This window comes from Panulirus ornatus, chromosome 46 (assembly GCF_036320965.1).
Source record: "Panulirus ornatus isolate Po-2019 chromosome 46, ASM3632096v1, whole genome shotgun sequence".
Taxonomy (NCBI): Eukaryota; Metazoa; Arthropoda; class Malacostraca; order Decapoda; family Palinuridae; genus Panulirus; species Panulirus ornatus.
Genome location: NC_092269.1, coordinates 21,110,220 through 21,127,977, shown reverse-complemented (window position 1 = coordinate 21,127,977; position 17,758 = coordinate 21,110,220).

Here is a 17,758-nt window from a genome sequence, read left to right as displayed (position 1 = left end):
CATGGTTGTTTAATTTGTTTATGGATGGGGTTGTTAGGGAGGTAAATGCAAGAGTTTTGGAAAGAGGGGCAAGTATGAAGTCTGTTGGGGATGAGAGAGCTTGGGAAGTGAGTCAGTTGTTGTTCGCTGATGATACAGCGCTGGTGGCTGATTCATGTGAGAAACTGCAGAAGCTGGTGACTGAGTTTGGAAAAGTGTGTGGAAGAAGAAAGTTAAGAGTAAATGTGAATAAGAGCAAGGTTATTAGGTACAGTAGGGTTGAGGGTCAAGTCAATTGGGAGGTGAGTTTGAATGGAGAAAAACTGGAGGAAGTGAAGTGTTTTAGATATCTGGGAGTGGATCTGGCAGCGGATGGAACCATGGAAGCGGAAGTGGATCATAGGGTGGGGGAGGGGGTGAAAATCCTGGGGGCCTTGAAGAATGTGTGGAAGTCGAGAACATTATCTCGGAAAGCAAAAATGGGTATGTTTGAAGGAATAGTGGTTCCAACAATGTTGTATGGTTGCGAGGCGTGGGCTATGGATAGAGTTGTGCGCAGGATGATGGATGTGCTGGAAATGAGATGTTTGAGGACAATGTGTGGTGTGAGGTGGTTTGATCGAGTGAGTAACGTAAGGGTAAGAGAGATGTGATATATATATATATATATATATATATATATATATATATATATATATATATATATATATATATATATATATATATATATATATATATATATATATATATATATGTATAGATATGTATGTATTATCTCTTTTATTATAGTTTGTCGCTTACTCCCGCGTTAGCGAGGTAGCGCAAGGAAACAGACGAAAGAATGGCCCAACCCACCCACGTACATATGTATATACATACACGTCCACACACTCACATATACATACCTATACATCTCAACGTATACATATATATGCACATACAGACATATACATATATGCACATGTACATAATTCATACACTCTGCCCTTATACATTCCTGTCGCCACTCCGCCACATATGAAATGACAATCCCTCTCCCACCGCATGTGAGCGAGATAGCGCTATTAAAAGACAACAAAGGCCACATACGTTCACACTCATTCTCTAGCTGTCATTTATAATGGACCGAAATCACAGCTCCCTTTCCACTTCCAGGCCGCAAAAAACTTTCCATGGTTTACCCCAGACGCTTCACACACCCTGGTACAGTCCATTGACAGCACGTCGACCCCGGTATACCACATCGATCCAATTCACTGCATTCCTAGCATTCCTTTCACCATCCTGCATGTTCATGCCGCGATCACTCAAAATCTTTTTCACACCATCTTTCCACCTCCAGTTTGGTCTGCCACTTGTTGTTCCCTCCACCTGCTCTTTGTCAATCTTTCCTCACTCATTCTCTCCATGTGAACAAACCATTTCAAAACACCCTCTTCTGCACTCTCAACCACACTCTTTTTATTACCACACATCTCTCTTACACTTACATTACTTTATCGGTTAAACCACCTCACAACACATATTGTCCTCAAACATCTCATTTCCAGCAAATCCACTCTCTTCCTCACAACTCTATCTATAGCCCACACCTCGTAACTATATAAGATTCTCGGAACCACTATTCCTTCAAACATACCCATATTTGCTTTCCGAGATAACTTTCTCGCCTTCCACATATTTTTCAACGCCTCCAGAACTTTCGCCCCCTCCGCCACCGTATGACTCACTTCAGTTTCCATGGTTCCATCCGCTGCCAAATCCACTCCCAGATATCTAAAACACTTCACTTCCTCCAGTTTTTCTCCATTCAAACTTACCTCTCCATTGACTTGTCCCTCAACCCTACAGTATCTAATAATCTTGCTCTTATTCACATTCACTCTCAGCTTTCTTCTTTCACACACTTCACCAAACTCAGTCATCAGCTTCTACAGTTTCTCACACGAATCAGCCACCAGCGCTGTATCATCAACGAACAACAGCTGACTCACTTCCCAAGCTCTCTCATCCACAACAGACAGCATACTTGGCCCTGTCTCCAGAACTCTTCCATTCACTTTTCTAACAAAGCCATCCATAAATAAATCAAACAAACATGGAGACATCACGCACCCCTGCCGCAAACTGACATGCACTGAGAACTAATCACGCTCCTCTCTTCCTACTCGTGCACAAGCCTTACATCCTCGATAAAACTTTTCTCTGCTTTTAACAACTTGCCTCGCACTCCATATACTCTTAATACCTTCCACAGAGCATCTCCATCACCTCTATCATATGTCTTCTCCAGATCCATGAATGCTACATAGAAATCCATTTGCTTTTCTAAGTATTTCTTACATACACTCTTCAAAGCAAACACCTGATCCACACATCCTTTGCCACTTCTGAAACCACACTGCTTTTCCTCAATCTGATGCTCTGCACATGCCTTCACCCTCTCAATCAATACCCTCCCATATAATGTCCCCGGAATACTCAACAAACTTATAACTTTGTAATTTGAGCACTCACTTTATCCCCTTTGCCTTTGTACAATGGCACTATGCAAGAATTCCGCCAATCCTCAGGCACCTCACCATTATTCATACATACATTATATAACCTTTCCAACTAATGATCAATACAGTCTCCCCCTTTTTTAATAAGTTTCCCTACAATACCAACTAAACTCGCTGCCTTGCCGGCTTTCATCTTCCGCAAAGCTTTTACTCCCTCCTCTCCGTTTACCAAATCATTCTCCCTAACCCTCTCACTTTGCACACCACCTCGATCAAAACACCCTATATCTGCCACTCTATCATCAAACACATTCAACAAACCTTCAAAATACTCACTCCATCTCCTTCTCACATCATCACTACTTGTTATACCTTCCCCATTAGCTCCCCTCATTGATGTTCCCATTTGTTCCCGTCTTACGCACTATAATTACCTCCTTCCAAAACGTCCTCTTATTCTCCTTTGCCCTCTTTTTCACCTGTTGTCCCCTTCTCTTGACTTCCTGCCTTTTTCTTTTATACATCTCCCAGTCATTTGCATAATTTCCCTGCAAAACTTGTCCAAATGCCTTTCTGTTCTCTTTCGCTAATAATCTTACTTCTTCATCCCACCACTCACTACTCTTTCTAATCTGCCCACCTCCCACGCTTCTCATGCCGCAATCATCTTTTGCGCAAGCCATCACTGCTTCCCTAAATGCATCCCATTCCTCCCCCACTCCCCTTACGTCCTTTCTTCTCACCTTTTTCCATTCTCTGCTCAGTTTCTCTTGGTACTTCCTCACTCAAGTCTCCTTTCCAATCTCACTTACTCTCACCACTCTGTTCACCCTAACATCCTTCTTTTCTGAAAACCTTTGCAAATCTTCACCTTCGCCTCCAAAAGATAATGATCCGACATCCCTCAAGTTACACCTCTCAGTACATTAACATCCAAAAGTCTCTCTTTCGCGCGCCTATCAATTAACACTTAATACAATATCGCTCTCTGGCCATCTCTCCTACTTACATACGTAAACTTACGTATATCTCTCTTTTTAAACCAGGTATTCCCAATCATCAGTCCTTTTTTAGCGCACAAATCTACAGGCTCTTCACCATTTCCATTTACAACAATTATTCCCTCAACTGCCATATTACTCACCTTTCCCTTCAAATCACTCATCACTATAACCCGGTCTCGTGCATCAAAGCTACTTACACACTCACTCAGCTGCTTCTAAAACACTTGACTTTCATGATCTTTCTTCTCATGGCCTGGTGCATATGCACCATTAATTTCCCATCTCTCTCCATCCATTTTCAGTTTTACCCATATCAATCTAGGGTTTACTTTCTTACACTCTATCACATACTCTCACCATTCCTGTTTCAGGAGAAGTGCTACTCCCTCCCTTGCTCTTTTCCTCTCTCCAACCCCTGACTTTGCTCACAAGACATTCCGATACTACTATTCCCCTTTACGATTTAGCTTCGTTTCACTTAGAGCCAAAACTTCCAGGATCCTTTCCTCGAACATACTACCTATCTCTCCTTTTTTCTCATCTTGGTTACATCCACACACATATAGACACCCCAATCTGAGACCTCGAGGAGGATGAGCACTTCCCGCGTGACTCTTTCTTCTGTTTCCCTTTTTAGAAGGTTAGAACACAAGGAGGGGAGGGTTTCTAGCCCCCCGCTCTTGTCACCTTTAGTCGCCTTCTACGACATCTGAGAATGCGCGGGAAGTGTTCTTTCTACCCTATCCCCAGGGATAAGTTAGAATACACACACACACACACACACACACACACACACACACACACACACACATATATATATATATATATATATATATATATATATATATATATATATATATATATATATATATATATATATATATATATATATATATATATATATATATATATATATATATATATATTCCTATGAGTCCACGGGGAAAATGAAGCACGAAAAGTTCCCAAGTGCACTTTCGTGTAATAATCACATCATAAGGGGAGACACAAGAGAGAAATATAACAGTCAGTTGATATACATCGAAGAGACGAAGCTAGGACCGCATATATATATATATATATATATATATATATATATATATATATATATATATATATATGTTTTTTTTTTTCTTTTTTTTTCATACTTTCTCGCTGTCTCCCGCGTTTGCGAGGTAGCGCAAGGAAACAGACGAAAGAAATGGCCCAACCCCCCCCATACACATGTATATACATACGTCCACACACGCAAATATACATACCTACACAGCTTTCCATGGTTTACCCCAGACGCTTCACATGACTTGATTCAATCCACTGACAGCACGTCAGCCCCGGTATACCACATCGCTCCAATTCACTCTGTTCCTTGCCCTCCTTTCACCCTCCTGCATGTTCAGGCCCCGATCACACAAAATCTTTTTCACTCCATCTTTCCACCTCCAATTTGGTCTCCCTCTTCTTGTTCCCTCCACCTACGACACATATATCCTCTTGGTCAATCTTTCCTCACTCATCCTCTCCATGTGCACAAACCACTTCAAAACACCCTCTTCTGCTCTCTCAACCACACTCTTTTTATTTCCACACATCTCTCTTACCCTTACGTTACTCACTCGATCAAACCACCTCACACCACACATTGTCCTCAAACATCTCATTTCCAGCACATCCATCCTCCTGCGCAAACTCTATCCATAGCCCACGCCTCGCAACCATAAAACATTGTTGGAACCACTATTCCTTCAAACATACCCATTTTTGCTTTCCGAGATAATGTTCTCGACTTCCACACATTCTTCAAGGCCCCCAGAATTTTCGCCCCCTCCAACACCCTATGATCCACTTCGCTTCCATGGTTCCATCCGCTGCCAGATCCATTCCCAGATATCTAAAACACTTCACTTCCTCCAGTTTTTCTCCATTCAAACTCACCTCCCAATTGACTTGACCCTCAACCCTACTGTACCTAATAACCTTGCTCTTATTCACATTTACTCTTAACTTTCTTCTTCCACACACTTTACCAAACTCAGTCACCAGCTTCTGCAGTTTCACACATGAATCAGCCACCAGCGCTGTGTCATCAGCGAACAACAACTGACTCACTTCCCAAGCTCTCTCATTCCCAACAGACTTCATACTTGCCCCTCTTTCCAAAACTCTTGCATTTACCTCCTTAACAACCCCATCCATAAACAAATTAAACAACCATGGAGACATCACACACACCTGCCGCAAACCTACATTCACTGAGAACCATTCACTTTCCTCTCTTCCTACACGTACACATGCCTTACATCCTCGATAAAAACTTCTCACTGCTTCTAACAACTTGCCTCCCACACCATATATTCTTAATACCTTCCACAGAGCATCTCTATCAACTCTATCATATGCCTTCTCCAGATCCATAAATGCTACATACAAATCCATTTGCTTTTCTAAGTATTTCTCACATACATTCTTCAAAACAAACACCTGATCCACACATCCTCTACCACTTCTGAAACCACACTGCTCTTCCCCAATTTGATGCTCTGTACATGCCTTCACCCTCTCAATCAATACCCTCCCATATAATTTACCAGGAATACTCAACAAACTTATACCTCTGTAATTTGAGCACTCACTCTTATCCCCTTTGCCTTTGTACAATGGCACTATGCACGCATTCCGCCAATCCTCAGGCACCTCACCATGAGTCATACATACATTAAATAACCTTACCAACCAGTCAACAATACAGTCACCCCCTTTTTTAATAAATTCCACTGCAATACCATCCAAACCTGCTGCCTTGCCGGCTTTCATCTTCCGCAAAGCTTTCATATGTTTGAGGACAATGTGTGGTGTGAGGTGGTTTGATCGAGTGAGTAACGTAAGGGTAAGAGAGATGTGTGGAAATAAAAAGAGCGTGGTTGAGAGAGCAGAAGAGGTTGTTTTGAAGTGGTTTGGGCACATGGAGAGAATGAGTGAGGAAAGATTGACCAAGAGGATATATGTGTCGGAGGTGGAGGGAACGAGAAGAGGGAGACCAAATTGGAGGTGGAAAGATGGAGTGAAAAAGATTTTGTGTGATCGGGGCCTGAACATGCAGGAGGGTGAAAGGAGGGCAAGGAATAGAGTGAATTGGAGCGATATGGTATACCGGGGTTGACGTGCTGTCAGTGGATTGAATCAAGGCATGTGAAGCGTCTGGGGTAAACCATGGAAAGCTGTGTAGGTATGTATATTTGCGTGTGTGGACGTATATATATACATGTGTATGGGGGGGGGTTGGGCCATTTCTTTCGTCTGTTTCCTTGCGCTACCTCGCAAACGCGGGAGACAGCGACAAAGTATAAAAAAAAAAAAAAAAATATTTTTTTTTTTTTTTTTTATACTTTGTCGCTGTCTCCCGCGTTTGCGAGGTAGCGCAAGGAAACAGACGAAAGAAATGGCCCAACCCCCCCATACACATGTACATACACACGTCCACACACGGAAATATACATACCTACACAGCTTTCCATGGTTTACCCCGGACGCTTCACATGCCTTGATTCAATCCACTGACAGCACGTCAACCCCTGTATACCACATCGCTCCAATTCACTCTATTCCTTGCCCTCCTTTCACCCTCCTGCATGTTCAGGCCCCGATCACACAAAATCCTTTTCACTCCATCTTTCCACCTCCAATTTGGTCTCCCTCATCCCCTCCTTCCCTCCACCTCCGACACATATATCCTCTTGGTCAATCTTTCCTCACTCATTCTCTCCATGTGCCCAAACCATTTCAAAACACCCTCTTCTGCTCTCTCAACCACGCTCTTTTTATTTCCACACATCTCTCTTACCCTTACGTTACTTACTCGATCAAACCACCTCACACCACACATTGTCCTCAAACATCTCATTTCCAGCACATCCATCCTCCTGCGCACAACTCTATCCATAGCCCACGCCTCGCAACCATACAACATTGTTGGAACCACTATTCCTTCAAACATACCCATTTTTGCTTTCCGGGATAATGTACTCGACTTCCACACATTTTTCAAGGCTCCCAAAATTTTCGCCCCCTCCCCCACCCTATGATCCACTTCCGCTTCCATGGTTCCATCCGCTGACAGATCCACTCCCAGATATCTAAAACACTTCACTTCCTCCAGTTTTTCACCATTCAAACTCACCTCCCAATTGACTTGACCCTCAACCCTACTGTACCTAATAACCTTGCTCTTATTCACATTTACTCTTAACTTTCTTCTTCCACACACTTTACCAAACTCCGTCACCAGCTTCTGCAGTTTCTCACATGAATCCGCCACCAGCGCTGTATCATCAGCGAACAACAACTGACTTACTTCCCAAGCTCTCTCATCCCCAACAGACTTCATACTTGCCCCTCTTTCCAAGACTCTTGCATTTACCTCCCTAACAACCCCATCCATAAACAAATTAAACAACCATGGAGACATCACACACCCCTGCCGCAAACCTACATTCACTGAGAACCAATCACTTACTTCTCTTCCTACACGTACACATGCCTTACATCCTCGATAAAAACTTTTCACTGCTTCTAACAACTTGCCTCCCACACCATATATTCTTAATACCTTCCACAGAGCATCTCTATCAACTCTATCATATGCCTTCTCCAGATCCATAAATGCTACATACAAATCCATTTGCTTTTCTAAGTATTTCTCACATACATTCTTCAAAGCAAACACCTGATCCACACATCCTCTACCACTTCTGAAACCACACTGCTCTTCCCCAATCTGATGCTCTGTACATGCCTTCACCCTCTCAATCAATATCCTCCCATATAATTTACCAGGAATACTCAACAAACTTATACCTCTGTAATTTGAGCACTCACTCTTATCCCCTTTGCCTTTGTACAATGGCACTATGCACGCATTCCGCCAATCCTCAGGCACCTCACCATGAGTCATACATATATTAAATAACCTTACCAACCAGTCAACAATACAGTCACACCCTTTTTTAATAAATTCCACTGCAATACCATCCAAACCTGCTGCCTTGCCGGCTTTCATCTTCCGCAAAGCTTTTACTACCTCTTCTCTGTTTACCAAATCATTTTCCCTAACCCTCTCACTTTGCACACCACCTCGACCCAAACACCCTATATCTGCCACTCTGTCATCAGACACATTCAACAAACCTTCAAAATACTCATTCCATCTCCTTCTCACATCACCACTACTTGTTATCACCTCCCCATTTACGCCCTTCACTGAAGTTCCCATTCGCTCCCTTGTCTTACGCACCCTATTTACCTCCTTCCAGAACATCTTTTTATTCTCCCTAAAATTTACTGATAGTCTCTCACCCCAACTCTCATTTGCCCTTTTTTTCACCTCTTGCACCTTTCTATATATATATATATATATATATATTTTTTTTTTTTCATACACTAATCGCCATTTCCCGCATTAGCGAAGTAGCGTTAAGAACAGAGGATGAGGACTGGGCCTTTGAGGGAACATCCTCAACTGGCCCCCTTCTCTGTTTCTTCTTTTGGAAAAAAAAGGAGAGGGGAGGATATCCATCCCCCCGCTCCCTTCCCTTTTAGTTGCCTTCTACGACACGCAGGGAATACGTGGGAAGTATTCTTTCTCCCCTATCCCCAGGGATATATATATATATATATATATATATATATATATATATATATATATATATATATATATATATATATATATATATATATATATATATATATATATATATATATATATATATATATATATTCATTTTTTCATTCATTTCAAGTTAGAAGTTTCAGTTTTCTAAATTGTTTCTTACATTTTTCATATGTATATATATGTATGTGTGTGTGTGTGTGTGTGTGTGTATATGTGCGTATGTATGTGTATGTGTGTGTATGTGTATATGTATATATATATGTATATTATCCCTGGGGATAGGGGTGAAAGAATACTTCCCACGTATTCCTCGCGTGTCTTAGAAAGCGACTAGAGGGGACGGGAGCGGGGGGCCAGAAATCCTCCCCTCCTTGTATTAACTTTCTAATATGGGAAACAGAAGAAGGAGTCACGCGGGGAGTGCTCATCCTCCTCGAAGGCTCAGAGTGGGGTGCCTAAATGTGTGTGGATGTAACCAAGATGTGAAAAAAGGAGAGATAGGTAGTATGTTTGAGGAAAGGAACCTGGATGTTTTGGCTCTGAGTGAAACGAAGCTCAAGGGTAAAGGGGAAGAGTGGTTTGGGAATGTCTGGGGAGTAAAGTCAGGGGTTAGTGAGAGGACAAGAGCAAGGGAAGGAGTAGCAATACTCCTGAAACAGGAGTTGTGGGAGTATGTGATAGAATGTAAGAAAGTAAATTCTCGATTAATATGGGTAAAAATGAAAGTTGATGGAGAGAGGTGGGTGATTATTGGTGCATATGCACCCGGGCATGAGAAGAAAGATCATGAGAGACAAGTGTTGTGGGAGCAGCTGAATGAGTGTGTTAGTGGTTTTGATGCACGAGACCGGGTTATAGTGATGGGTGATTTGAATGCAAAGGTGAGTAATGTGGCAGTTGAGGGAATAATTGGTATACATGGGGTGTTCAGTGTTGTAAATGGAAATGATGAAGAGCTTGTAGATTTATGTGCTGAAAAAGGACTGATGATTGGGAATACCTGGTTTAAAAAGCGAGATATACATAAGTATACTTATGTAAATAGGAGAGATGGCCAGAGAGCGTTATTGGATTACGTGTTAATTGACAGGCGTGCGAAAGAGAGACTTTTGGATGTTAATGTGCTGAGAGGTGCAACTGGAGGGATGTCTGATCATTATCTTGTGAAGGCTAAGGTGAAGATTTGTATGGGTTTTCAGAAAAGAAGAGTGAATGTTGGGGTGAAGAGGGTGGTGAGAGTAAGTGAGCTTGGGAAGGAGACCTGTGTGAGGAAGTACCAGGAGAGACTGAGTACAGAATGGAAAAAGGTGAGAACAATGGAAGTAAGGGGAGTGGGGGAGGAATGGGATGTATTTAGGGAATCAGTGATGGATTGCGCAAAAGATGCTTGTGGCATGAGAAGAGTGGGAGGTGGGTTGATTAGAAAGGGTAGTGAGTGGTGGGATGAAGAAGGGAGAGTATTAGTGAAAGAGAAGAGAGGGGCATTTGGACGATTTTTGCAGGGAAAAAATGCAATTGAGTTGTAGATGTAAAAAAGAAAGAGACAGGAGGTCAAGAGAAAGGTTCAAGAAGTGAAAAAAAGGGCAAATGAGAGTTGGGGTGAGAGAGTATCATTAAATTTTAGGGAGAATAAAAAGATGTTCTGGAAGGAGGTAAATAAAGTGCGTAAGACAAGGGAGCAAATGGGAACTTCAGTGAAGGGCGCAAATGGGGAGGTGATAACAAGTAGTGGTGATGTGAGAAGGAGATGGAGTGAGTATTTTGAGGGGTTTGTTGAATGTGTTTGATGATAGAGTGGCAGATATAGGGTGTTTTGGTCGAGGTGGTGTGCAAAGTGAGAGGGTTAGGGAAAATGATTTGGTAAACAGAGAAGAGGTAGTGAAAGCTTTGCGGAAGATGAAAGCCGGCAAGGCAGCAGGTTTGGATGGTATTGCAGTGGAATTTATTAAAAAAGGGGTGACTGTATTGTTGACTGGTTGGTAAGGTTATTTAATGTATGTATGACTCATGGTGAGGTGCCTGAGGATTGGCGGAATGCGTGCATAGTGCCATTGTACAAAGGCAAAGGGGATAAGAGTGAGTGCTCAAATTACAGAGGTATAAGTTTGTTGAGTATTCCTTGTAAATTATATGGGAGGGTATTGATTGAGAGGGTGAAGGCATGTACAGAGCATCAGATTGGGGAAGAGCAGTGTGGTTTCAGAAGTGGTAGAGGATGTGTGGATCAGGTGTTTGCTTTGAAGAATGTATGTGAGAAATACTTAGAAAAGCAAATGGATTTGTATGTAGCATTTATGGATCTGGAGAAGGCATATGATAGAGTTGATAGAGATGCTCTGTGGAAGGTATTAAGAATATATGGTGTGGGAGGAAAGTTGTTAGAAGCAGTGAAAAGTTTTTATCGAGGATGTAAGGCATGTGTACGTGTAGGAAGAGAGGAAAGTGATTGGTTCTCAGTGAATGTAGGTTTGCGGCAGGGGTGTGTGATGTCTCCATGGTTGTTTAATTTGCTTATGGATGGGGTTGTTAGGGAGGTAAATGCAAGAGTTTTGGAAAGAGGGGCAAGTATGAAGTCTGTTGGGGATGAGAGAGCTTGGGAAGTGAGTCAGTTGTTGTTCGCTGATGATACAGCGCTGGTGGCTGATTCATGTGAGAAACTGCAGAAGCTGGTGACTGAGTTTGGTAAAGTGTGTGGAAGAAGAAAGTTAAGAGTAAATGTGAATAAGAGCAAGGTTATTAGGTACAGTAGGGTTGAGGGTCAAGTCAATTGGAAGGTGAGTTTAAATGGAGAAAAACTGGAGGTAGTGAAGTGTTTTAGATATCTAGGAGTGGATGTGGCAGCGGATGGAACCATGGAAGCGGAAGTGGATCATAGGCTGGGGGAGGGGGCGAAAATTTTGGGGGCCTTGAAGAATGTGTGGAAGTCGAGAGCATTATCTCGGAAAGCAAAAATGTGTATGTTTGAAGGAATAGTGGTTCCAACAATGTTGTATGGTTGCGAGGCGTGGGCTATGGATAGAGTTGTGCTCAGGAGGATGGATGTGCTGGAAATGATATGTTTGAGGACAATGTGTGGTGTGAGGTGGTTTGATCGAGTAAGTAACGTAAGGGTAAGAGAGATGTGTTGAAATAAGAAGAGAGTGGTTGAGAGAGCAGAAGAGGGTGTTTTGAAGTGGTTTGGGCACATGGAGAGAATGAGTGAGGAAAGATTGACCAAGTGGATATATGTGTCGGAGGTGGAGGGAACGAGGAGAAGAGGGAGACCAAATTGGAGGTGGAAAGATGGAGTGAAAAAGATTTTGTGTGATCGGGGCCTCAACATGCAGGAGGGTGAAAGGAGGGCAAGGAATGGAGTGAGTTGGAGCGATGTGGTATACCGGGGTTGACGTGCTGTCAGTGGATTGAATCAGGGCATGTGAAGCGTCTGGGGTAAACCATGGAAAGCTGTGTAGGTATGTATATTTGCGTGTGTGGACGTATGTATATACATGTGTATGGGTGGGGTTAGGCCATTTCTTTCGTCTGTTTCCTTGCGCTACCTCGCAAACGTGGGAAACAGCGACAAAGTATAATAAAAAAAATAATGAAATAATATATATATATATATATATATATTTTTTTTTTTTTTTTTTTTTATACTTTTTCGCTGTCTCCCGCGCTTGCAAGGTAGCGCAAGGAAACAGACGAAAGAAATGGCCCAACCCCCCCCCCCCCATACACATGTACATACACACGTCCACACACGCAAATATACATACTTACACAGCTTTCCATGGTTTACCCCAGACGCTTCACATGCCTTGATTCAATCCACTGACAGCACGTCAACCCCTGTATACCACATCGCTCCAATTCACTCTATTCCTTGCATTCCTTTCACCCTCCTGCATGCTCAGGCCCCGATCACACAAAATCTTTTTCACTCCATCTTTCCACCTCCAATTTGGTCTCCCTCTTCTCCTCGTTCCCTCCAGATCCGACACATATATCCTCTTGGTCAATCTTTCCTCACTCATTCTCTCCATGTGCCCAAACCATTTCAAAACACCCTCTTCTGCTCTCTCAACCACGCTCTTTTTATTTCCACACATCTCTCTTACCCTTACGTTACTTACTCGATCAAACCACCTCACAACACACATTGTCCTCAAACATCTCATTTCCAGCACATCCATCCTCCTGCGCACAACTCTATCCATAGCCCACGCCTCGCAACCATACAACATTGTTGGAACCACTATTCCTTCAAACATACCCATTTTTGCTTTCCGAGATAATGTTCTCGACTTCCACACATTTTTCAAGGCTCCCAAAATTTTCGCCCCCTCCCCCACCCTATGATCCACTTCCGCTTCCATGGTTCCATCCGCTGCCAGATCCACTCCCAGATGTCTAAAACACTTCACTTCCTCCAGTTTTTCTCCATTCAAACTCACCTCCCAATTGACTTGACCCTCAACCCTACTGTACCTAATAACCTTGCTCTTATTCACATTTACTCTTAACTTTCTTCTTCCACACACTTTACCAAACTCAGTCACCAGCTTCTGCAGTTTCTCACATGAATCAGCCACCAGCGCTGTATCATCAGCGAACAACAACTGACTCACTTCCCAAGCTCTCTCATCCCCAACAGACTTCATACTTGCCCCTCTTTCCAGGACTCTTGCATTTACCTCCCTAACAACCCCATCCATAAACAAATTAAACAACCATGGAGACATCACACACCCCTGCCGCATACCTACATTCACTGAGAACCAATCACTTTCCTCTCTTCCTACACGTACACATGCCTTACATCCTCGATAAAAACTTTTCACTGTTTCTAACAACTTGCCTCCCACACCATATATTCTTAATACCTTCCACAGAGCATCTCTATCAACTCTATCATATGCCTTCTCCAGATCCATAAATGCTACATACAAATCCATTTGCTTTTCTAAGTATTTCTCACATACATTCTTCAAAGCAAACACCTGATTCACACATCCTCTACCACTTCTGAAACCGCACTGCTCTTCCCCAATCTGATGCTCTGTACATGACTTCACCCTCTCAATCAATACCCTCCCATATAATGTACCAGGAATACTCAACAAACTTATACCTCTGTAATTTGAGCACTCACTCTTATCCCCTTTGCCTTTGTACAATGGCACTATGCACGCATTCCGCCAATCCTCAGGCACCTTACCATGAGTCATACGTACATTAAATAACCTTACCAACCAGTCAACAATACAGTCACCCCCTTTTTTATATATATACATATATATATATATATATATATATATATATATATATATATATATATATATATATATATATATATATATATTTATTTATTCTTTTATTTCTTATTTTGCTTCGTCGCTGTCCGCCGCATCAGCGAGGTAGCGCAAGGAAACAGACGAAAGAATATATATATATATATATATATATATATATATATATATATATATATATATATATATATATATATATATGTATATATATATATTTTTGTCGCTGTCTCCCGCGTTTGCGTGGTAGCGCAAGGAAACAGACGAAAGAAATGTCCCAACCTACCCCCATACACATGTATATACATACGTCCACACACGCAAATATACATACCTACACAGCTTTCCATGGTTTACCCCAGACGCTTCACATGCCCTGATTCAATCCACTGACAGCACGTCAACCTCGGTATACCACATCGATCCAATTCACTCCATTCCTTGCCCTTCTTTCACCCTCCTGCATGTTCAGGCCCCGATCACACAAAATCATTTTCACTCCATCTTTCCACCTACAATTTCGTCTCCTACTTCTCCTCGTTCCCTCCACCTCCGACACATATATCCTCTTGGTCAATCTTTCCTCACTCATTCTCTCCATTTGCCCAAACCATTTCAAAACACCCTCTTCTGCTCTCTCAACCACGCTCTTTTTATTTCCACACATCTCTCTTACCCTTACGTTACTTACTCGATCAAACCACCTCACACCAAACATTGTCCTCAAACATATCATTTCCAGCACATCCATCCTCTTGCTCACAACTCTATCCATATATGGATGCCCACGCCTCGCAACCATACAACATTGTTGGAACCACTATCCCTTCAAACATACCCATTTTTGCTTTCCGAGATAATGTTCTCGACTTCCACACATTCTTTAAGGCTCCCAGGATTTTCGCCACCTCCCCCACCCTATGATCCACTTCCGCTTCCATGGTTCCATCCGCTGCCAGATCCACTCCCAGATGTCTAAAATACTTTACTTCCTCCAGTTTTTCTCTATTCAAACTTACCTCCCAATTGACTTGACTCTCAACCCTACTGTACCTAATAACCTTGCTCTTATTCACATTTACTCTTAACTTTCTTCTTTCACACACTTTACCAAACTCAGTCACCAGCTTCTGCAGTTTCTCACATGAATCAGCCACCAGCGCTGTATCATCAGCGAACAACAACTGACTCACTTCCCAAGCTCTCTCATCCCCAACAGACTTCACACTTGCCCGTCTTTGCAAAATTCTTGCATTCACCTCCCTAACAACCCCATTCATAAAAAATTAAACAGCCATATATATATATATATATATATATATATATATATATATATATATATATCTTTTTTTTTTTTTTACTTTGTCGCTGTCTCCCGCGTTTGCGAGGTAGCGCAAGGAAACAGACGAAAGAAATGGTCCAACCCCCCCCCCCCCCATACACATGTATATACATACGTCCACACACGCAAATATACATACCTGCACAGCTTTCCATGGTTTACCCCAGACGCTTCACATGCCTTGATTCAATCCACTGACAGCACGTCAACCCCGGTATACCGCATCGCTCCAATTCACTCTATTTCTTGCCCTCCTTTCACCCTCCTGCATGTTCAGGCCCCGATCACACAAAATCTTTTTCACTCCATCTTTCCACCTACAATTTGGTCTCCCTCTTCTCCTCGTTCCCTCCACCTCCGACACATATATCCTCTTGGTCAATCTTTCCTCACTCATTCTCTCCATGTGCCCAAACCACTTCAAAACACCCTCTTCTGCTCTCTCAACCACGCTCTTTTTATTTCCACACATCTCTCTTACCCTTACGTTACTCACTCGATCAAACCACCTCACACCACACATTGTCCTCAAACATCTCATTTCCAGCACATCCATCCTCCTGCGCACAACTCTATCCATAGCCCACGCCTCGCAACCATACAACATTGTTGGAACCACTATTCCTTCAAACATACCCATTTTTGCTTTCCGAGATAATGTTCTCGACTTCCACACATTCTTCAAGGCCCCCAGAATTTTCGCCCCCTCCCCCACACTATGATCCACTTCCGCTTCCATGGTTCCATCCGCTGCCAGATCCACTCCCAGATATCTAAAACACTTCACTTCCTCCAGTTTTTCTCCATTCAAACTCACCTCCCAATTGACTTGACCCTCAACCCTACTGTACCTAATAACCTTGCTCTTATTCACATTTACTCTTAACTTTCTTCTTCCACACACTTTACCAAACTCAGTCACCAGCTTCTGCAGTTTCTCACATGAATCAGCCACCAGCGCTGTATCATCAGCGAACAACAACTGACTCACTTCCCAAGCTCTCTCATCCCCAACAGACTTCATACTTGCCCCTCTTTCCAAAACCCTTGCATTTACCTCCTTAACAACCTCATCCATAAACAAATTAAACAACCATGGAGACATCACACACCCCTGCCGTAAACCTACATTCACTGAGAACCAATCACTTTCCTCTCTTCCTACACGTACACATGCCTTACATCCTCAATAAAATTTTTTCACTGCTTCTAACAACTTTCCTCCCACACCATATATTCTTAATACCTTCCACAGAGCATCTCTATCAACTCTATCATATGCCTTCTCCAGATCCATAAATGCTACATACAAATCCATTTGCTTTTCTAAGTATTTCTCACATACATTCTTCAAAGCAAACAGCTGATCCACACATCCTCTACCACTTCTGAAACCACACTGCTCTTCCCCGATCTGATGCTCTATACATGTACATGTATATACATATATATATATATATATATACATATATATATATATATATATATATATATATATATATATATATATATATATATATATATATATATATATATATATATATATATATATATATATATATATATATATATATATATATATATATATATATATATATATATATTTTTATTTTGCTTTGTCGCTCTCTCCCGCGTTAGTGAGGTAGCGCAAGGAAACAGACGAAAGAAACGGCCCAACCCACCCATATACACATGTCTGTACGTACACGTCCAACCACGCAAATATATATACCTATAAATCTCAATGTACTCCTATATATACACACACAGAAATATACATATATACACATGTACATAATTCATACTGTCTGTCTTTATTCATTCCCATCGCCACCTCGCCACATATGGAATAACAACCCCCCTCCTCCCTCAAGTGTGCGAGGCAGCGCTAGGAAAAGACAACAAATGCCTATTCGTTCACACTCAGTCTCTAGCTCTCATGTAATAATGCACCGAAACCACAGCTCCCTTTC